This window comes from Hemitrygon akajei, chromosome 7, assembly GCF_048418815.1.
Source record: "Hemitrygon akajei chromosome 7, sHemAka1.3, whole genome shotgun sequence".
NCBI lineage: Eukaryota > Metazoa > Chordata > Chondrichthyes > Myliobatiformes > Dasyatidae > Hemitrygon > Hemitrygon akajei.
The window spans coordinates 52,883,711-52,908,101 of record NC_133130.1 but is presented as its reverse complement, the minus strand read 5'-3'; the positions used below and the strand labels follow the sequence as shown (position 1 = coordinate 52,908,101).

At 40.2% G+C, this 24,391-nt stretch overlaps 1 long non-coding RNA gene across 1 annotated transcript in view; it reads left to right on the top strand.

Moving 5' to 3' along the window:
- The window catches only part of LOC140730446 (uncharacterized), a 48,013-nt gene extending 23,955 nt beyond the window's left edge, over window positions 1-24,058 (top strand). Inside the window, exons 3-4 of the long non-coding RNA XR_012099615.1 lie at window positions 16,138-16,418; window positions 23,605-24,058. This is a non-coding gene — a long non-coding RNA (uncharacterized lncRNA). The remainder of the gene's footprint in view (window positions 1-16,137; window positions 16,419-23,604) is intronic.
- The last annotated feature ends 333 nt before the right edge of the window (window positions 24,059-24,391 follow it).

Here is a 24,391-nt window from a genome sequence, read left to right as displayed (position 1 = left end):
CATTTCTGGTTTACTTTGTCTCATTTCAGTTTTTTATTTTCCTGATTCATCTATTAGTTATTCTTTGCTATTTTTTTAGATTCAGTCCAATTTTCTGACCTGCCACCTGTCATTGCACAATTTGTGCTTTTTCTTTAAGTTTGACACTATCTGTAACCTTTCCGTTAACCACAGATGGTGGGTCCTCCCCATGGAATTCTTCATTCTTGTTGGAATGTAACTACTCTCTGTGCTTAGCTTTCCATCTGAATGACTAATGAACCAATCATTGCCTCAAATAACGTGAAAAGTGAGCAAAACTATGATTGTCTAGAAAATGGATTATTCACTTTATTGTGCTGTGTGGAGTGCCGTTGTCCAATTGGATTACCTGCAAACATTTGTCTAAATTGGGCAAATATAGATTTGATGCCATGTTACCGCAGTTTGCACAGAGCGTTGACCATTAAAGTCGGACCTGTGTGGTTGCCATTGGGAACCGCATGAGAAGCTCTTGGCTGCCACATCACTGTTGTGCTGATTGCTGAACAGAATGATAGACCTTAAACTGCTTTTCCAATGGGCAGCTGCAGAACTGGTGTAGGAAAGGTGGCCATGGAGGTGAGGGAAACTATAGGGCACGAGAGTCCAGGTCCGGCTCAAGTGAGTCCTGTGCAGTGAGCGACCCTACTCCGCTGTGAGGTACAGAGTCATCAAGGAGCTCGTGAATGTGTTTCACAGCTCAGACATCAGTAAAGGGTTATGAGCACTGATGGCTCTCCAGCGAATTTTGTCCAAAGTATTAGGCGTGGAAAAGTGAAGCTGGCACGTCCTCTGTGCATGGGGGTCATTTTCATAGTGCTAACTTTATAAATGCCATTTCATCCCTGATCCCTGTGTGAAATGCCCCTCATTTTTCAATGATTCATCAGCTGTAGCCCAATCAAGAATCGCCAGGTTGTGTCTGTAAAGGAGGGCACTTGCCGCGCAAGACTTGCGTTCCCATTAGGTACATGACCGACATTGGACAGACATCGGCATCACTGTTGTGAATGGCATACAGCTATCTGGGCACTTTCCTGACCGGGCCAATTTCACTTTGCTGACTTCAGTGTTATTGAACATCAATGATTAATGTTTTCCATCAAGTCTACTGGATTTGCAATGGGGTAAGTTAGTTAAAATTATTATAGTTATTGTCACACTTCAGAACCTCTCCAGGAAATTCTTTATCAGACTGTAGACAGTAAGTAATAAATCCAAGACACAAGAGATTCTCCAGATGCTGGAAATCTTGAGCAACTTATACAAAATGCTGGAGGAACTCAACAGGTTGGGCAGCATTTATGGAGGGGAATAAACTGTCGATATTTTGGATCGAGACCCTTGATCAGGACTGGAAAGGAAGGTGACAGAGGGCAGAATAATAAGGTAGGGGGGAGGGAAAGGACTGCAGGCTGGTGGGTGGTAGGTGAGACCCAGTAAGGAGGAAGGTGGGGCGGTAGAAGAGGGTGGGGAACAAAGTTAGAAGCTGGGAGAGGATTTGTGGAAGAGGTAAAGGGCTAAAGAAGAAGGAGTCTAATAGGAGAGGACAGTGAACCATTGGGAAAGGGAAGGAGGAAGGGCACCAGAGAGAGTTGATGGGCAGGTGAGGAGAGGAGAAGGGGAGAGAAGGGTAATTGGAATGAGTAATGGAAAAAGATAGAAGGAGGGAGGTGGCAGAAATTACTGGATGTTAGAGAAATCAATGTTGATGCCATAAGGTTGGAGACTCCACAGATGGAATATGAAGTGTTGCTCCTCCAACCTGAATTTGGTTCATCATGGCAGTAGAGGCAGCCATGGACAGAATTGTCAGGATGGGAATGGGATGTCAAATTGTAATGGGTAGCTGCCGGGAGATTCTGAATTCTGTGGAGGAATTATAAATCCATGCAGGTTAGTGGACATAATGATGATAGTTACAAGATTGAGTTACAATATTGCATTGATCTGGCAATACTGTCAGCCTTATGCAACAGTATAATGGAAAGAGCAAACATTTAAGCTGGACTTTAGTATTAATGTCAGAGTAACCTTTGGCACCTGCATCTTAGTTTTCAATCTGTTCAGAAATTCAGCACAATATATTTGCAGTGAAAAATTACATACTTTTCACATGAACATGGTCCCTCCAACCCCCAAATGAGAGCTTACCATTTAAACTGAAAGGTGAATGTCCGTAAATGAAGTGATCCAGAACATGCTGAGCTGGAATTGCTGAAATTTATAATTAGTCATAGAAAATCCATCATGTACATGGTAAAAAGAAAGGTATTTTCAGCAGTCGGAAAAATAAAGTTGTGAAACAGCCACTGATGTTGTAGTTTGCTATCCAGTCAACAAAGGTACAAGCAGTCCAAACTCAGCTTTAGTCCCAAAATTGGGAAGTATAATGAACGATCATTGTACCATCTGCCAACAGCTATTTTCGTCACAGGTCTATGTGGCAAATTTAACTCTGTTCAAGGCCCAATCCTCAAAAGACATCAAGGGTCCAATGAGAGTCATGGAATTGTACAGCACAAAGCAGGCCTTTCGGCCCACTGCATTTATGCCACCCATCATGCCTATCTATTCTAATCCCAGCAGCTGCATTAGTTCCATATCCCCTATCCCTTGCTCATTTAAATGCCTGTTTTGATGACTGTTAAATGTTGCTACAGTTCCTGCCTCTACCACCTCTTTTGGCGGCTCATTCCAGATACCAGCTATTCTTTGTGTGAAAACTTTACTCTTTGGATCCCCTTCAAATCTTCTCCCTCTTACTTTAAATACATGCTCTGTAGCTTTTTGCACCTATGCCCATACCACAATCATGTCACTGCTTAGCCTCCTTTCTTGAGCAAAACAGAGATGGCCTATTGAAACTCTCCATTATAACTCTAGCAACAATCTGGGCAACATCCTCGTGAATCTTTTCTGCACCCTCTCAAGCTTAATCACATCTATCCTGCAGTGTGCTGTCCAGATCTGTACACAATTCTCCAAGTGAGGCCTAGTCACTGTTTTGTACAACTGGATGATGACATTGCAACTCCTGAGGTCAAGGTCCAGCTTGATGAAGGCAAGTATGCCATTCACCTTCTTCACCATCCTGTCTATCTGTATTACCACTTTCCAGGAACAATTGGGGCCAGAAGTGAGGTTGGGGGTGACTGTGAACATTGGAAGCATAATTGTACCAAGTTGCATAGGATGTTAATATCGAAGATCTGATTGGTGCATTTGGGGTGGGATGCAGACTTTGGAGGCTGTGGAGACTGTGGAAGGAGGTTGAGTAAGGACTCTGGAGGCCTAATAGTTGCTATGGAAGTAGGTTGAGGAAAGACATTGGAGGCAGGACCGAGAACAGGATGCCAAGATTCCAGTCAAGATAGCACCTGCATACAACGCTCCTTTAGACGACATTTTCTGAACAGATCATGAAACCATCATGAAAATGTAAATGTCTTTTACATTTGTTTCTCATCTTGGGTGTGATTATGGAACTGTTGGAGACTGGATGGTCCAGCGTTCTACAGTCTCTGAGAGGATTCCAGGAGGCAGAGGCAGCGTGTGTGAACTGCGCAGCGGGCAGCCTGCAGGACGGGGTGCAATGCTTCCATTGTTTGCTGATTAAAGTGATAAGGGAGACTGAAGCATCAAAGCAAGTGTAGAAGGTGAGCCCAGGCTGCTTGCCCTTTTGATCAGTTGCTCTGTACCGGAGAGGGGAGAGCCTGCTGCTGCATCCAGAGAGTGTCGCCCAGGCCTTTTCTGCTTTTTGTATGTGGACTTAGAGTATAGACCCTTTTTTCAGTCTTATAATTTTTATATTGTATGTTTTTTTCACCCAGTCTTCTTTTTTTGTGGGGAGGGAGATTTGGTTGTCAATATGCCTGATCTGTTTTGTTTGATTTTATTGGGCAGGTGAAGGGATTTGGGTGTCGATGTGCCTGATCTATTTTGCTTGTTTTTTTTGTGGGGGAGTGGGAATTAGGGGTTGATGACCATGGTGCCTTTCTTATTTTTCTTGGTTTTATGGCTACCCAGAGAACTGAAGAAATTCAGAGTTGTATACTTCGATAATAAATGAACCTTTGAACCATTGAACCATGTTGGAGATGAATAGTGATGCAGATGGTAGAGTTCAGTTTATGGAAAGTGTGGACTAGGCTGTTTATCAGGTTAGAGGGAAAGTCAAGATCTAGGCTTGAGCTAATTGTAAGATTAACAGATGGAGGACTCTGCATTAGCTGAGTGTCCAAAAGGTAAAAGACAAATAATAATATTTAACATAGTGTTGATACAATGGATATAGAAGCAATATAACCTGGTTGTCCTGATATTGGCTGACGAGGGACACTTATTGAACAACACAGACTAATATTCCCAGCTATATCAATAGTGTCATGTGATCTACAAGTTACCCCCAAAAGCTCAAGAGCAATTCAAGTCAGAAGCCACGGATGAACCACGAGATCTGGAATCTGCTGAGGGCCAGCTTGGAGGCATTCAAGTCCGCTGACCAAGAAAGTTACAAGAGGTCCAGGTATGATCTCCGGAAAGCCATCCCACTGGCAAAGAGGGGATTCCAGACTAAACTTGAATCAATGAAAGATGCTTGACAGTTGTTGCAGGGCTTGAATGAACAAACTCTGCTCATGCTTGCAGCCACGTACAGGTATTGATTATAACTGATGCTTCAATGGCAAACTCTGCTGTCTTCTTGAATGGCAGCACTAGATCCTTTTCAGGGCTTGAATAATTTCAATTCTTATAAAGTAATGTCAAGCATAGATGAGCTCAATGCCTTCCATGTTTGTTTTGACCGTCAAATCATGGAGGAAGCTCCCACAGCCCCAATGATCATGTGATTTCAGTCTCTGAGGCCGATGTGCTTGCAGCCTTCAGGAGGATGAACCCATGAAAAGCATCTGGCCCAGACGGGGTATCTGGCCAAGTACTAAAGATTGGCTGGAGGGTTCACTGAGATCTTTAACCTCTTTGGCAGTCGGAGGTACCCACCTGCTTCACTTAAACTGGTGATTAAGAAGAAGGTGATAACCTGCCTCATTGACTCTCACCCTGTAGCACTTACATCCACAATGATGAACTGTTTTGACAGAATGGTGATGACACATATCAACTCCTGCCTGAGAAGTGACTTGGATCTGTTCCAGTTTGCCTACCGGAGCAACAGGTCCACAGCAGGTGACATCTCATTGGCTCTTCACTCAGCCCTAAAACTTCTAGACTGCAAAGGTGCTTACATCAAGATGCTCTTAATTGACTCCAACTCAGCATTCAATACCAGCATTCCCTCAAAACTAATCAATAAGCTCTAAGACCTTTACCTCAATACCTCCTTGAGCAATTGGATCCTCGATTTCCTCACTTGCAGACCCCAGTCAGTTTGGATTAGCAACAACGTCTCCTGCACAATCTCCATCAGCCCAGGTGCACCACAAGGCTGTGTGTTTAGTCCCCTTCTCTGCTCAATTTACACTTCTGACTGTGTGGCTAAGCACAGCTCCAAGATCATATTCAAATTTCCCGATGACCCCACGCTCATAGGCTGAATCAAAAGTGTTGCCAAGCCAGCATATAGGAGAGGGATTGAAATTCCGGCTGAGTGGTGCCACAGCAACAACCTCTTACTGAATGTCAGCAAGACCATGAGCAGGTTATTGACATCAGGAGGAGGAAACGAGAAGTCCATATGCCAGTCTTCGTCGGAGGATCAGAGCTGTTGCGAGACAACAACTTTAAGTTCCTTGGTGTTATCATTTTGGAGGATCTGTCCTGGGCTCAGCACATAAGTGCAATAATGAAGAAAGTATGGCAGCACCTCTACTTGCTTAGGACATTGCGAAGATTTTAAATGACATTTAAAACTGATTGGCTGCATCACAGCCTGGTATGGATACACCAATGCTCTTGAATGGAAAATCTTACAAAAAGTATTTCATACAACCCAGTCCATCATGGGTAAAGCCCTCCCCACCATTGAGCACATCTACGTGAAGTGTTGTTGCAGGAAAGTAGTATCCATCATCAAGGACCCTCATAACCGAGGTCATGCTCTCTTCTCACTGCTGTCATCAGAAAAAAAGGAGAGGAGCCTTAGGACTCACACCACCAGGTTCAGGAACAGAAATTACCTCTCAAGTCAAGTCAAGTCAAGTCGAGTCACTTTTTATTGTCATTTTGACCGTAACTGCTGGTACACTACACAATAAAAATGAGACACCGTTTTTTCAGGACCATGGTGTTACATGACACAGTACAAAAACTAGACTGAACTAAGTAAAAAAACAACACAGAGAAAAAAAAACTACACTAGACTACAGACCTACCCAGGACTGCATAAAGTGCACAAAACAGTGCAGGCATTACAATAAATAATAAACAGGACAATAGGGCAGTAAGGTGTCAGTCCAGGCTCTGGGTATTGAGGAATCTGATAGCTTGGGGGAAGAAACTGTTACATAGTCTGGTCGTGAGACCCCGAATGCTTCGGTGCCTTTTCCCAAATGGCAGGAGGGAGAAGAGTTTGTATGAGGGGTGCGTGGGGTCCTTCATAATGCTGTTTGCTTTGTGGATGCAGTGTGTAGTGTAAATATCCATAATGGCAGGAAGAGAGACCTCGATGATCTTCTCATCTGACCTCACTATCTGCTGCAGGGTCTTGAGGTCCGAGATGGTGCAATTTCTGAACCAGGCAGTGATGCAGCTGCTCAGGATGCTCTTAATACAACCCCTGTAGAATGTGATGAGGATGGGGTGTGGGAGATGGACTTCCCTCAGCCTTCACAGAAAGTAGAGACGCTGCTGGGCTTTCTTTGCTATGGAGCTGGTGTTGAGGGACCAGGAGAGATTCTCCGCCACGTGAACCAACAGGATCATGAACCAAAAGGGATAATTTCACTCACCTTCAATTGCCCCATGATTGAAATGTTCCCACAGCCTATGGACTCACTTTCAAGAACTCTTCATCTCATGCTCTCATTAGTTATTATTTATTATTATTTGTTTATTTTCATGTTAGTTGTCACTTACACAAGGTTGAATGCCCAAGTTGGTCCTGAAGAAGGGTCTCGGCCCAAAATGTCAACAGTTTACTCCTTTTCATAGATGCTACCTGGTCCGCTGAGTTCCTCCAGCATTTTGTGTGTGTTGCCCAAGTTGGTGCGGCATTTCATTGATTCTGTGATGGCTATTACTCTATTATGGATTTATTCAGCATGTCTGCAAGGAAGTGAATCTCATGGTTGTCTATGGTGACATATATGTACTTTGATAATAAATTCACTTTGAACTTTGAATTTTCTTTCCTGGTGAAAAATAACCTGGAAACTTTTATTATTGCATTCCAGTTTGGGAAAAGTACTTTTCCAGCGGGCAGTGCTGCAATAAACAACTTAATCTGACACTACTTAAGCAGATTATCCAAAGAAAATTTTGCAGCACCTGGAGAAGTAACATTCATTTGGCAAGATCATCATCTGCAAAAATAGAAAATCTCAGTATAAGATAAAACCTAAATGTAAGACATAAAGGAAGGAACCCATATTCAAAGCTAATTTGACCTGAATATTAATTTAATTTGTTTACAAGTCAATGTTTTCTTTGAAATATAGAAACTAATTGAAAGTGATTACAATTAATTTCAATCTACTAATATGACAATTTACATTTACAATTATGACTAAATCACAGGTGGCTATGAAATAGTTTTTTTTTCTCAAATAATTTATCAGTGCTAGATACACCATTCTGGGCAATCTGGCGAATAATCCTCCTTATCCCATAGAAAGATGGGACATCAATATTTACAGCAACACAGCTAGAAGATAACTACTTGGCTTCAATAAGGATGAAGAAATTGGTTTGGGATCAAGCTACATGGATACAGCTGTAAACAGATGGTGTACAGTAGGTTGTATCCTCACCTGGTTTGTGGAGTTGGCCAGGTGGAAGAAATGTCTGGAAGTGATTGAGCATGAGGGAAGACAAAATAAAAATAGGTGGTTGTACCTAAATAGGAGGCAAATCTGGTGTTGAACATCTCTTTATTTAAATTTGTAATTGCACATTTGAAAACTTAAGCAATGCGTGCTGACAGGTCCAAACATTGAGTGGTAACACATAGGTTGACCAGAGAAGCTGGCCTAAATTCTTATTATCACAAAAAAAAGAGAGAAAAAAAGAATTCCTCTATCTGATCTCAGTGCTTGAGAAGAGTCAAATATCACTGGTAATGATAAAACTGGAAGAGTTAACTAGTTTTTATAACTTAAAATGTTTCTTTTAGCTCATTCCAGCCATTTTTTGCATAATAAATGTAACATTAAATTGTAATTACTATGAAAAATATAGGGTTTGTGATAATTACTGCTTGAATATTAATTGATACAGAACTGGGCACAACCTAGACTGGCCTTTTTATGACAAGGTATAACTTCCTTGTGAATCCTGACAATAATTAGTGCTTAATTTGAAAGCAGTTATCTGGCAATTGATACCTACATATTTATCTTGCATTCATTAGAATTCACTGAAAGAAAGCCATATGTTTTTTTTAAACTATACTTTTTGTTCTGCCTTTGTTAGTGTTGGATGCATTCCAGAAAGTATTTGTTGGAAATTATTGCATTTAATAAGACATAATCACTTAACTCTTCTTAGCACAAAATAACATTTGAAAAACCATTTGCAAGTCATTTCAGTGAAGAGACGTGGACCAGTCAATTTCGGGTTGAAGTCGCAGGCTGTGTGGTATTGAAGTTATTAACTGCACTTACGGTGTTCACTTGTTTTCAGGTGAAATTGGAAACCTTTTAAGACACATGACACAGTAAAATGAGCTAAATACTTGCTCATTCTGCTTTTTGGGGGCTGAATAAACAATGATAGTTTTGAATAAATAAGGAGACACACAATAAAAGAACAAAGCCATTGAAGCAACAAAGCCAAAGTCATGCTGGAGTTGGGATTTTGGATCCAGATCCAAAACAACAGCTTTCTCATTATTTGTTAACGGCATTGAGAACAGAACAGGAAAGAGCAATAATCTTGAGCTGGGAAGGAGAAAGACATGAGAGACTTTGTATTGCTCCAGTTTCCTTATCTCTAGGAACATTTCTATATACGTTTAGACGAATAAAAAGGTAACTATTTTCTTTGTAAACGGCATGAACTTCATTTTGGCATTGAACAGTCATCAAAAGAAAATAAAAATAGGAAAAGAACCACTATTCTCTGAAGTTGAAGTTAAGAAAATATTTGCTGTGATGAAATAATTCTTATAAAATAGCTTTAGGAGTTCTCCTACCTTAAATTTTAAGGAACAGTCTGTTACATAGAGATAGAGAAAAAATTATATTCCCTGCATTTGGCTAGGTCAGGTATACAGGAGAGCTTTTGTAATCTAAGATGAGTTTACTGTCATATACTCAAGTACGTATATGTACAGCCTAACAGTCACATAACATCAGAGACACAATATTCACAGGAGAAACATAAACAATACTGTACAAGAAAGAACAACAAAGAGTCCATTGTAAAACAAAGTAATCAAAGTGGTCAACGTGTTGCTCTACTGGGGTAGCAATTAGGGTTGTGCAGGTTTGCTCAGGAACTGAGTGGTCAAAGGAAAATAGATGTTTTTGCACATGGTGATGTGGGATTACAGGCTTCTGTACTTCCTGCCTGATGGTAATTGAGAGAAGATAATATGGCTCAGATAGTGAGGATCTTTGATGATAGAGAAGCTGGCCTTCTAGATGCTGTGCCTTATGCAGATACTAATGGTGGAGAAGAATGTACTCTTGATGTATTGAGCAGAGTCCACTGGTTGCTGTAGCTTTTTACATTCTTGGGACATTTGAACTGCTACCTCACAAAGATGCAACCAGTCAAGATGCCTTCAACGGTACATACAGTGCCTATAAAGTATTCACCCCCACCCCCAGAAGTTTTCATGTTTTATTGTTTTACAACATTGATTAACGGTGATTAAATTTGGCTTGTTTTACACTGATTAACAGAAAATGACTCTTTTGTGTCCGTGAAAGCAGATTTCTACAAAGTTATCTAATTATAAATATAAAACAGAAAAGAATTGATTGCATTAGTATTCAATACCCCTTTAATATGACATACTAACTCATCACTGGTGCAGTCAATTGGTTGAAGAAGCCACATAATTAGTTAAATGGAGACCTGTGTGCAGTCAAGGTGTTTCAATTGATTATAGTAAAGATACTCCTGTATCTGGAAGGTCCAACTGCTGGTGAGTCAGTGTCCTGGTAAAAACTACACCATGAAGACAAAAGAACACTCCTAGCAAATCAGTGAAAAGGTTATACAAAAGCAGAAATCAGGAGATGGATACAAGAAAATTTCCAAGTCACTGAATATCCCTTGGAGTACAGTTAAGTCAATCATCAAGAAATAGAAAGAATATGGCACAGCTGTAAATCTGCTTAGTGCAGGCCATCTTCAAAAACTGAGTGACGTGCAAGAAGGGGACTAGAGAAGCAGGCCACCAAGAGACCTATGACAGCTCTGGAGGAGTTACAAGCTTCAGCGGCTGAGATGAGAGAGACTGTACAGACAACAACTGTTGCCCAGGTTCTTCACCAATCACAGCTTTATGGGAGAGTGGCAAGGAGAAAGCCACTGTTGAAAAACACTTACATGAAATCTTGGCTAGAGCTTGCCAGAAAGCACGTGGGAGACTCTGAACTCGGCTGGAAGAAGGTTCTATGGTCTGATGAAACCAAAATTGAGCATTTCGCCCATCAGACTAGACACTACGTTTGGCATAAGCCGAACACTGCACATCATCAAAACACCCCATCCCCACTGTGAATCATGGTGGTGGCTGCATCATGCTGCGGGGATGCTTCACTGAAGCAGACCCTGGAAGGCTGTGAGGTAGAGGTAAAATGAATGCTGCAAAATACAGAGAAATCCTGGAGAAAAACCTGATGCAATTTACAAGAGAACTGCGACTTTGGAGAATAATTGTTTTCCAGCATGACAATGACCCCAAGCATAAAGCCAAAGCTACAAAGGAATAGCTTAAAAATAACAAAGTTAATGAGCAAGTGGTTGTTGTTGTGAGATGATAAAGATGTGGTAAATTCTTTGTGAAACACTTAAGCCAAAGGAAGGAGGTGTTCATTTATTTTGCACTTTGAATTTATGGGCTTAATGCCTTTCCTTCTAGGGATCTAAAATCCAAGCGATTCGACAGTACCTTAATGAAAGCCTTGCACAAATTCAACTCTTCAGAAATTGAATTGCATAGCACCTGATTATACTGTGGCAATGAGCTAATCGGGAGTATGCCATGTACGTGAGAGTCTGTGACATGTTTCCATTGTCCTAGGTAGACCTAATCAGAAATCTACTTGGAGAACTTCCAAATTTGCCCATGTTGGTGTGGCTTGAAACTTGACTATCTGGAACTAGGAGCACATCACATTACTTTGATGCTTTCATTGTTAATGAAATTTGCTGACAGATCACCTGAAAAACTGAATGCAGGCACTAACAGTGAATGCTTATCTCCAGCATTTAGTAATGGAGATGGCTATTTGATGGCTCCCTCAGTAGTGACAATGTCGGCAGAAATCCATAAATGAAGCCATCAAGATGTCAATGACTTGTCATTCAGGATGGGCTCAGACACTTAGAGCATTAAACAGAGAGATGTCTGTCTGCGAAGAAGCAATACCCTACCTGGATATCTTTGATGAGTAGTGCATTTATGGGTTTGGGTCTTACAAGGCCTTTATATGTGATATTCTATGGGGAAACATTCAGCTGCACCCTCTATGTTGGTTAATGTCATTATAACTATCAACTTCCTCACAACAGGATCATCCCAAGTGTCAGTGACAGAGCTCTTACATGGATTACACCTTGCTGGTCACAATGGCCTCAGCAAGGCCGATAATTTCATCTGCTTCAGTGAGGAAGAGGAGACTTCTCAGACAACTGGAGCTTGGAAGTAATGCTGTCTTCCTATTAGTGCAGGCGACCAGTGGCTGTACTGACATGCCTATAAGGCATATTAAATGCCAGGATATTTTCTTCAACAGAAAGGGTTACTACTTCTTGAATATGCAGATGAGGGTTATACATGATTACAAGAAATCCCCGATGGTAAACATCATGTTCAGGGAAATACACGTGATGTATTCTTCCACTGTTACCTCATGGGCTTTGTGATTATAGCATGGATTTTCCTATTTATTTAAGGCTATTACTATTTATTCAGTCTCATTCAGAACAAGACACCAGATATTTATTGTGTTTGCCATTGCCCATAGGAATAGATCTGGGAGATGAGGACTATCCCCTGCTTCCCTTGCACCTGACACTAGTGTGCCATCCGAGCACGGCAGCTGAGTGCTGTAGCATTGGGAGCCATTGAGTTTCAGAAAATTTAATTCTGGTTCCATGAAAGCCTCAGGGAGGAAGGGGTGAGGTGCAAGGGAGGAGGAAAAGAGGTGGTGCTTGAAATATGTGTCTGTCAGGCATGCAGACTCTGTGTGCTGCATGCTGCAAATCATAGCACTGGTGCCTGAGAGACACGAAGCACAGTGTAAAGGGCGGCAGGAAGATGAGGAGCAGAAGGATGCAGAGGACAGTATGGGGGGAGCTCCCGGAGAACACCACCAGCCTTATCTCCCAGCAGAGTAGAGGAGGGAGCTATCACTTCCAGGGGAAATAAGGAAGTCCCGATTAGAAAAATGTTTTTAGATGGAATAAAAACAGAAAATACTAGAAATATTCAGCAGGTCAATCTGCAGTTGCAGAGGGAATCAAGGAATTAACATATCAGATGGAGGCCCTTTCATAAGCTATCGGTTTCGATGAGTTTCTCCAATATTTTTTTATTTCAAATTTCAGCAACTACAGTCTGTGGCTTTTGCTTTTCAATACAACCCTGCTAAATCATAGGCTACAATGCGGACAAAGAACCAGCATCATTCACCAGTTATCAGCTGAGAGACTCGGATGATGCATAACTTTCCCTCACATTAACCTTTGCAGGACAGATTGTACTGATTCATTCATAACGTGCTGATGAATGAATCCATGATCTTTTTACTGAAATAACTTGCTACAACTGTTTTCACTGGTGTTCAGCTCATCCTGACAAGACTTGTGAGGACATTTATTTTTATTGCTTCACTAAAAGGTGATACTCACATTTGGAAGGTACTGTATGGTTGGAGCCACTTCCTGCCAAACTTTTCCTCTGATGGTCTGAGCAGGCAGTCTCCTTCCTGGCATGCACTCACGGAGGAGAATGTCAGAACTTACACTAAATCTAGGGGCTCTCTCTATTTTCCAATGAACATCTGTCTCATCCATTCCAAACACTGTGCATATCTTTTGCTGGTGTCTAGCTTCCATGAAGACACTTTAAAAGTTGATGCTATTCCCCAATGCTCTCTCTAAGGTGTACACTTGGGCACACACACACATCTTTTGCTACTAGTGAACGGAGGAACTTAAATGGTGCACAAAAGGTTGTCACCCTCTACCTTGTTAGCATGTTAAGTATATTTCACAATCATACATCCTTTTCCAGTTTCTGATGTGGATGGTGTTGACAATATGGAGTTTGAGATGATTTGTCTGCTGTTTTTAGAACTGGCTTATTTATACTGTTTTTATTGAGAAATTATTGATTCACTGTGTCGAATTTCAAAGAAGCAAAGAGCGTGAAGCGCAAAAGAACTACTAGTTCATTTAAAGTGGAATGGTTTAATGAAACTGTAGAAACTGCTACACTGAAAGCTCATGAGGTCAGCAACGTGCAGCCGTGAGAAATATTTATGTACATTACAGAAACTGCTGTTACCTGCATGCATTGACACGATACAAAAGTTGCTGGAGAATTAGCAAGTGGGAAGAAGTGGAGGAATATTTAGAAACTTGACTTTTTAAAGCATCATTTAGCAAGCAAATCACATGTGGATGGTGTGCAGAAGCTCTGGTGAAATAAACCTTCATTACCTGATGGAAGCCTGTTACATATGTTTTGTGAAAGTGAAGATGAACAAAATGAAATAATCAAACCCAGAGGAGATTGAAGTTCTTATTGACAGTGTTTTACTAGCTGTCAGAAGGAATACCTCCATATATAAAATTCAGTGTACACATGTTGTTGTCACTGGGCAAAAAAATTGCACAGCATAAGATTTTTGCACATTCTGGCCATTACAAACTACAGGGGACATTGCTACTTGCGGATTTAAATTGTTGGAAGTTGCATCCAAATAAATGTTGTCCCATTAGAACTGCAAATGGTCCCATTTTATTGTTTACTTCTGGTATAAACCTCTAGTTATTCTATTTCCAAAGTATTTTTGGCTAATTTCATAAAATTTAAAGGAATCAATGATATATGCACTATACACTCAAAATGCTGGATCTATGTAAAAGAGTAAACAATTGACATTTCAAGACTAGGTGCTGTCTGACCGGCTGAGTTCCTCCAGCATTTTGTGTGTGTTGCTTTGGATTTCCAGCAGCTGCAGATTTTCTTGTGTTTGTGTGTTATACACAGTACTGGTTTATCCAGCAAAAAAGGGACAAGTTTTAATTTCTAGGCATTTGGCTAGAATATAGATGTGGCTTGGATCTGGACAAAAAATTGGAAATGAATTATTACAATTCTTAGGTATTCCATGCGAGTGAGGAGTGTGATTGAGATTGAAAGGGAGAGCTGAAGGTCCTAGGTTTGACCTGAACATTGGTAATAGGCTTTACCCAGTTGGATGAACTTTGAAATGGTGCTTTGTGCATTACTTTCAAGATCAAAATATTGTCAGTCCCATAAGGAAAGAAACATTAGTGGAAGTAGTTCTCAGAAATGAAGTAAGGCGGGTAGCTTTATGAAACCATTGGTTAGACCACAGAGTATTGTGTACATTTCTGTCACCACACTACAGGAAAAAAGTAGGAGCAATAGAAAGGGCGCAGAAGTGATTAAACAGTGTGTTGCTTGGAATGGAGGGCTACCTAATAAGGAAAGATTGGATAAGCTAAGTTTATTCTCACCGGAAGTGATGGAAAATTTTATAGAGGTTTCTAAAATTATGAGGGACATAGATAGATATCAGAATATTGATCCCTGGGCAAGGACATCTAAAGCTAGAGGGTACAGGTTTAATATGATCAGAGAAAAATTTTAAAGAGATCTGAGGATAAGATTTTCCACAAAGAATGGCGAATATCTGGAATGATCTGTCAGAGGAGCTGGTGGAGTCAGATACTCTTACACCACTTAAACTGTGTTTGGACAGGTATTCTGGGGCACAGCAGGGAGGGCGATTTAATTTAATGTGATTACAAAGCCACTAAATTTCTGTGTTAGAAGAAGGAGATGTATTATCAAGAAAACTGTATGGCAGCTCCTTGAGGTTAAAATTGAGTTCAACTTTAGAAGCTAAATGAGCCACTCAGTTAATTCCTTTCCAGAACATAATTTACACTAACCTTTCATCATGGAAAGCTGATGGAGAACAACACTTCTTACCTTGACTGTTCCTTCACCTCCATTGTTGCTGAGTTCCTGCAATGTTTTATGTTGCTCTATATTTCCAGCATCTGCAGTACCTCTTGTGTCTACAGCATGTTCTCAATGATCTTTCTTTGATTTAGAGCTGTAGCAACATTTTCAGTGTATTCACAAGTTAATTTGTTCTGTGTCCTGCGTTGTCGGCAGAGAGCCTACATACTAAGTTTGTAATGTTTCAATGGAAGCTATGAGACAACATGAGCTAGTGTGTGTAACATAATGAAGGTAAAATTTAAAAAAAAAAGAAAGAAAATGTTGGAAACACTCAGTAGGTCAGGCAGCATCACGGGAAAGGGAAATATGGTTAATGCTTCAGGTCCTTCTTTGGAACATTATGAGGCTACACTGCCGAGATTGTTATCATTTAAAAGCCTGTTTCTCTTTTGTCTTTAAGGAAGCTCTGCTCATAACCTAACTCATTATGATAAGCTTTCAGACTAGTTCCTTATTTCTTTAGCTAATTCTCCATTAGTACTTCCCATATTTAAGGTGAAAGTAAAACTGTTCTTTTTTATTCCTTTTTGCAGACTTTGTTTCTCCTGCCTGAGGTGAAGTGAGCTTGTGAGTTCAGTTAACGGACGCTCATCTTCAGAATGAGGACACCTCCATTGTGTACTGGGGCATGACAAAGAAACAGATCCCGAAGAGCAGATCTTTGCAACCATGAGACCTCATGGATTATCCACAACAGCAGAGTTATATTCCATTACAATTCATAACATTATGATTCCAAACATCCCTCACTCTGTCATTATCAACAATGTAATGGTTCAATGAGAGAAATGGACAGGCATCCCAGAGTGGCTCTGTGAGTAAAAACAAATGAAATGTCAGTCTAATAAAGTTTTAACACATAACTACAGTGTCTATAAAAAGTATTCACCCCCTCTTGAAAGTTTTCTTATATTGTTTTACAACATTGAATCACAATAGATTTAATTTGGCTTTTTTGACACTGATCAGCAGAAAAATACTCTTTTGTATTAGAGTGAGAACAGATCTCTACAAAGTGATCTAAATTAATTACAAATACAAAACACAAAATAATTGATTGCATAAGTATTCACTGCCTTCAAGTCAGTATTTAGTAGATGCGCCTTTGGGACATTAAAAGTCTAGAGTCTTTGTGGATAGGTCTCTATCAGCTTTGCATATCTGGACACTGCAGTTTTTCCCCATTCTTCTTTACAAAACTGCTCAAGCTCTGTCAGATTGCATAGGGGTTGTGAGTGAACAGCCCAGTTCAAGTCCAGCAACAAATTCCCAATTGGATTGAGGTCTGAACTCTGTCTTGGGCACTCTAGGACATTAAATTCCTTGTTTCTAAGCCATTCCTGTGTAGCTCTGGCTTTATGCTTGTGTTTATTGTCTTACTAGAAAACAGATCTTCTCCCATGTCACAGTTCTATTGCAAGCTTTCCTCCAGGCTTTCCTTGTATTTTTCTGCATTCATTTTACCCTCTACCTTCACAAGCCTTCCAGGGCCTGTAGCAGTGAAGCACCCCCACAGCATGATGCAGCCACCACCATGCTTCACGGTAGGGATGGTGTGTCTTTGATGATCTGTGGCGTTTGGCTTATGCCAAACATGGCATTTAGTCTGATAGCAAAAAAGATAGATAGATAGATAGATAGATAGATACTTTATTCATCCCCATGGGGAAATTCAACTTTTTTTTCCAATGTCCCATACACTTGTTGTAGCAAAACTAATTACATACAATACTTAACTCAGTAAAAAAAATATGATATGCATCTAAATCACTATCTCAAAAAGCATTAATAATAGCTTTTAAAAAGTTCTTAAGTCCTGGCGGTTGAATTGTAAAGCCTAATGGCATTGGGGAGTATTGATCTCTTCATCCTGTCTGAGGAGCATTGCATCGATAGTAACCTGTCGCTGAAACTGCTTCTCTGTCTCTGGATGGTGCTATGTAGAGCACAACTTTAGTTTCATCAGACTACAGAACCTTCTTCCAGCTGACTTCAGAGTCTCCCACATGCCTTCTGGCAAACTCTAGCCAAGATTTCATGTGAGTTTTTTTCAACAGTGGTTTTCTCTTTGCCACTCTCCTTTAAAGTTGTGACTGGCGATGAACCTGGACAACAGTTGTAAGTGAGGTCTTTTCCATCTCAGCCACAAAAGCTTGTAACTCCTCCAGAGTTGTCACAGGTCTCTTGGTGGCCTCCCTCACTAGTCCCCTTCTTGCATGGCTGCTCAGTTTTTGAGGATGGCCTGCTCTAGGCAGATTTACAGTTGTGTCATATTCTTTCCATTTCTTGATCTTTGACTTAACTGTACTCCAGGGGATATTCAGTGACTTGGAAACTTTCTTGTATCCATCTCCTGACTTGTGCCTTTCAATAACATTTTTGTGGAGTTGCTTGGAGTGTTCTTTTGTCTTCATTGTGTAGTTTTTACCAGGATACTGACTCACCAGCAGTTGGACTTTCCAGATATAGGTGTATTTTTACTACAATCAATTGATACACCTTTATTCCACACGGTGATCTCCATTTAACTAATGACGTGACTTCTAAAACCAATTGGCTGCACCAGTGATGATTTGGTGTGTCACATTAAAGGGGTTGAATACTTAAGCAATCAATTATTTTGTGTTTTATATTTTTTAATTATTTGGATCACTTTGTAGAGATCTTTTTTCATTTTGTCACTAAAGAGTCTTTTTCTATTGATCTGTGTTGGGAAAAACCAAATTAAATCTATTGTGATTCAATGTTGTAAAACAATAAAACACGAAAACTTTTGGGGGCAATGGGTGAATAATTTTTATAGGCTCTGTATAGCTGTATAAGTCTTTAAAAGTTAACAGTCCGCTGATCCCATGACCAATCAAGTCATAATTCTGTTAATCTATAGATCTGAACAGAGGTTTATGGATAAGGAGCTGGAGCCAGTTTTTTTCTCATTGGTGAAGATCTGCTCACCAATTAACTCTGTGGAATTAGTCCATCCAAAGGCACTGTGGAAATGATCTTAACTGAGTGACAAATTCATGAGAACTGTAGGGAATGGCACCAACAACAAGAGATGACTTTTGTAGGCCCTACTAATCCTTTGACTTTATCAATCTGGAAGGATTGTGGTACACTCTCTTCAGGTTCAACTGTTCATAGAAATTCATCGCTACCTGCCATTTACTCCACCACAGCTATAATCTTACCCAATGTGCAAAGAATCATTGAGTGAAGACTGGTATCAAACACAAGCTGCGTCAATGCTCCAACACTTTTCTCACCACAATCTTCCGTCATACCTTCAACAGACATTCTGTAGGAATGGAGCTAATACTCAGAATTTATGGAAAACTATTCACTTATGATGACATGTCCCATAACCAAGGTCACCTGAACCATAGGTGACAAACTGCAATACACAGAGAATAACGCTGCTGTTTGAGGTAAGACTCCAAGCCAATGCCAACTCCTTCACTGAAGCATAGGAGTGGACAGGCTTTAACTTCAGTTTTGGCAAGACCAATCAACACACACAAAATGCTGGTGGAATGCAGCAGGCCAGGCAGCATCTATAGGAAGAAGTACGGTCGACATTTCAGTCCGAGACCCTTTGTCAGTCCTGAAGAAGTACCATGTTCCCTTTGATTCTTGTGAATGTCTGTCCTATGGCCATGGTACTTCAGATGGTATTAAGAACCTGAAATCCATGCTTTTGGAGTACACAGTAGTCACGTTAAGTGCTGGAAGAAGTACACCACCATGCAAACCACCCACTCACTTTTCTACTGGCCACCACCTGCCCCATGTGGAAGAGCCTGAAACTGAGAACTCACAAAACTGTAGTGAAAGGAAGCTAGCATCAATTCTAAGTAATTCTAATTCGTCAGTCCTGACAAAGGGTCTTGGCCTGAAACGTCGACAGCACTTCTCACTGTAGATGCTGCCTGACCTGCTGTGTTCCACCAACATTTTGTGTGTGTTGCTTGAAATTCCAGCATCTGCAGATTTCCTCGTGTTTGTCAATTCTAAGTAGCTGCTTAAGAAGAAGTTAAACAACAAGAGAGACTCCTGCAAACTCAGCCTCAGCAAAGCTGGAGCCAGAGACAGGGTGAACATTTTGCAACCAAATTTGGATAAAAGTTGTGAGTAGAAGATCCATCATGGCCTGCTTTTGAGGTCCCACTATCACAAACCTAGTCTTCAAGCAGTTATATTTAGTTTATATGATATGAAAAATATATGAGGGGTGATTGATAAGTTCGTGGTCTAAAGTAGAAGGAGTCAATTTTAGAAAACCTAGCACATTTATTTTTCTAACACTTACACACAGTCCAGCGGCTGTGGAGCATACGGATCCCTCACTTCGGAGAAGTCGGCGTCTTGGACCTCCAGGAGTGGTCCACAGCACAGGGTGATTGATAAGTTCGTGGCCTAAGGTAGAAGGAGAAGAGTTATTAACTTCAAACGTTCTGCATTTTCGCTCAAAGAATTTCACTGCATGTACATGTAACGAGAACTGTATAACTCATCTCCTTCTACCCTAGGCCACAAACTTATCAATCGTCCCTTGTATCTGAGAGCACTGGGTACTGCAAAGACAATATAATCAATGCACTGAAGAAGTGCACCAGACCCATTCCACCTCTGGTAGAGCTATTTCAGTACAGTTATAATGCTGACCATTATCTGGCAATGTTTGAAATTGCTCTGGTATATCCTGTCCACTAACAATGGGACAGATCCAGCTAATTTTCACATAATCACTATAAAAATTTCATATCATTTAGAGGTTCCAGTGAGGTTAGCCCTTTGTCAGTGCTTGAGTAATATCTGACCAGAAACCTTTATCGTGCACTCATGTGATAGTACCCTCAATGGTCTCTTTATTAGGTACATCTGCTCGTTAACACTGATATCTAATCAGCCAATCATGTGGCAGCAACTCAATGCATAAAAGCATGCAGACATGGTCAAGATGTTCATTTGTAGTTCTGACTAAACATTAGAATGGGGAACAAATGTGATCTAAGTGACTGAATGTGGAATAATTGTTGGTGCCAGATGGGGTGGTTTGAGTATCTTAGAAACAGCTGATCTCCCAGGATTTTCACACACAACAGTGCCTAGTGTTTACAGAGAACAGTGTGGAAAAACCAAAAAAAAATCCATTAAGTGGTTGTTCTGTAGTACCTTGTTAATGAGAGAGGTCAGAGGAGAGTGGCCTGACTGGTTCAAGCTGACAGGAAGGAGAAAGTAACTCAAATAACTGCACATTACAATGGCAGTGTGCAGAAGAGCTTCTCTGAATGTTTAAGACTTTGAACCTTGAAGTTGTTGAGCTATAGCAACAAAAGACCATGAGCACACACTCAGTCTGGGATCACCACGGGCTAAAAATATGAAAGTATGTTTAATTTTTATTGCACTTATCACAATCTTAGCACATTCCAAATCCCTCTACAGTCAATTTGCAGTCAATTAGGTTAGAGTGAAAATAAAGGAACCAAAGTGCACATGGAAACCTTTCACTAACAATGACAATGATTAACTCTTTTTGACAATGAGCTCAATAATGTGATTCTCGTGCTGTACCACTGGAGTGATGGTCAGGGACTTGGTAACGTCGCATTTGGTATGATTTGTTTACCAGGCCTGTTGGCAGAGTGGCATTTTAGAGTGTCATGGTTTATCATGCAGTTTTTAGTGGCATCCACTTATTCAAAGTACAACCTGCTAGTTCCTACTCAAGATTACCTCTGAGGCTGGGTGCTTAACGATTGTGGGAGTGAAATATCCTGTGTTCAGGTTGCTGTTTGTTAAAATCACAAAGGTTGTGATTTGGGCCAGAGTGTATAATCTGGGCCATGATTTATGAATGCAGTCTCAGTTCCACAGGGCATGGAGTAACTAGATACCAGCCATCCTCAATAAACATATAGAAACCTAACCAAATTCATTATGGGCGATATGTCTTACGAGACCCTGAATTTTGAACAGGACACTGAAGGAGAGGTGTCATCTCCTGGAGTGTCCAATCAGCTCCTGAGACAAGACTGCTATGAACTTTAATGCTACTTGTTCCTTCAGGAATATTTGCCAAGTTCCAGGCACAAAAGTGAGCATTTAAATGCAGATGATCGGAACCTAAGGCATAGAATTACGTAAGACATCCTCCACTTTTATGGTTTTTGTTTCCAGTGTTAGAGGAAGGGGAAGGAAGCGGAACTGTGGGATTTTGGAAACCAAGATTATTCTGAGACTTAGGCGGTCATCAGGACAGAACACGTCACCTGGAGAGAGAAACAATATACTTAATGTCTTTGTGGATGCAGTCAGGGGAAATTTTGACAGACTTGTAGAATTTATACATTTATTTGCTCTAAATGAAGATGAAAAAAAATCAGTATTTTCACAATTGCTATCAGCACTTTCTCAACTACTTATTGAGTATTCATGAAGGTGTAGATCCATTCATGCTAAAACTGAGGTGTGCAAATTTAGTTCTATATACAATACATTGGGAAAACATCTATCAGAGCAGTTCAGGTTCCCAGTGGAGTCAGCTTCTTTCTGGGGATATTAAACAAACATTTCAGTCAGCTGATGAGTTTTCCTGAAGTGAATCTGCTACGAGTTTGAGACATTCTGGCTGTAATTTTAAAACTATGACATTCTAAGGATCCAATTTGTACATATCATAGTACAGATAAAGGCCTTTCAGTCCATGTTGGCATTTATACTCCATTTAAGTCTCTTTTCATCCTTTTCTATATCAGTATAACTCACTAATCTTTCTCCGCATAGCTTATCAAGTTTCCCCATAAATGTGTCCAAACTAATCAAATCGGCTTCTCCCCACTCTCAGGGTAAATGATGCTATTTGAATGGGTATTTAACTGGTCAGTGTAGATCCAAATTAACATAACCAAAGTGGTTTTATATTCTTGGGGAGTTGGGAATCCTAGGACAAATTTGTACATGTGCAATGTTAATAACTTCCACTCTACTATGCCGGCCTGTAAAAGCTAGCGCACAGACTTATTTTTTCTGCATAATTACATGTTGAAAGAATGACTTGGCAGCATTTAAATTTCTAAATTAATATGTATCCTGCCAGCAGAAGAATCAAATGACACAGAAAAAAATGGAATGATTAAAAAGTTCAACTCATCAATCTAATGCCTTCTCAAGACAATGTACAATCTATTCTATCAGGGGCTCCAGTTACTCATTTAATCTCCCGAAGTAAATGCTCTTTGATTTTGAATATAATCAAGTAAAGCTGTCCATCAATCTTCCTACTGCATCTATATGATTTAACCCTGGCTGATTGCTCTCTGTAGATAGCAAGAAACTCCCCAATGGTTACAGCAAAGACTTGGCTGACCAGACTTTTTTTGAAGCCTGCTCACTTTGAGCCTAGCTCTGTTATGTCTCTAATCACAATCAAAGCTAAATGTCTTTGCTTATATTTACATTGTTTATAACTGTTAGTATTTTAAACCTCAGGATCTTGTTTCTTTCCTTCCAGAGAAAATAAGTTCAGCTGTGAACTCTACCCCCAAAGTTCTGCTCTCAGCCAATCACCATGAGGTTTATTTTAAAATTGTGAATAAACATAAAAGAAGAATGTTCATCTTGTCAGCTTGTCTTTTGTCACTTGCCTTATGCAGCCATTTTCCCAAAATAGGTACAATCAGTGCTATTGTGTGTCGTGCTCATTTTAATATTGTATGTGCAGACGGGGGAAGGAGAGAAACAATTTATCGATGTGCACAGCCACTCAGAGCCCAGCCATGATTTTACACACTAGAGATGCAAATTTTCTGCCTCCTATGCTTCAGTATCAGATTCCTTATTTAAATTTGTACATCTGCTTGATACAGCTGCACCCGATAACTTTTGAATAATATTATTGTTCATGCTTACTCCAGGATGAATTTTGCTCAGCTGTTTACTGTTCCATGCATCCAATATGATCAGTTTATCTGTATTTCTTCTATTTACTTTTCTAGCCATCTTCTCAAAGGAAAAACCTGAGAATAATGAAACATTCCTTCGTACGTAAAATTAATGCTGTACAGCAGATCAGTTTGAAAGGATGAACAGATTGAATAGCTTTTCACTTGAGGATAAAGGCTGTGGGATGACCTAATACTATTCTTTTAAATGGAAAAATGTTTTGAGAGATCTCATAAACAGTATTTTCAGTGTGTGATAAATCTTAACGATTTGCCAATATTTTAAGATGTTCACCATGAAGTCCGAAAGTATATTTAGAAGAAGCTTATTTGCCTATAAAGTAAGGAGAACGTGGAATTTGCTACTAAGGACATGATCCGAAGCATTTAAGGTTGGGCTGAACAAGCATATGTGGGAAAAGATTATGCTGATGGAATTAAATATGGAAAGATGGGAGGAGCTGAAGGATTGTTTCTGTGCTGTACGGCAGATTCAAATAATCTGTTATCTGACCATTAAATGATTCTGCAGCTTGCTCACAATGTAAAGTTTGCTGTGCTGTCTGTTATGTTTTGTAACTCCAGAAAGAACAACACGGGAGCCTGGAATACTTGTGTAATTATTTTTTTTTTAGTGAGGCGCTGGAATATGACGTGGTGTTGCAATGACGTATGCCATTCATGTACTTCTTACATATAACCCATGACGAATTATGTAAACGAAGAATGCTTACGGAAACAACATATTAACAAGATTACTCAAATATTACTGAAATATTAAATACACAACACTCCTTCCTACTCAGCTATAAATTCCATCTCAATATAGAATGCACCTTAA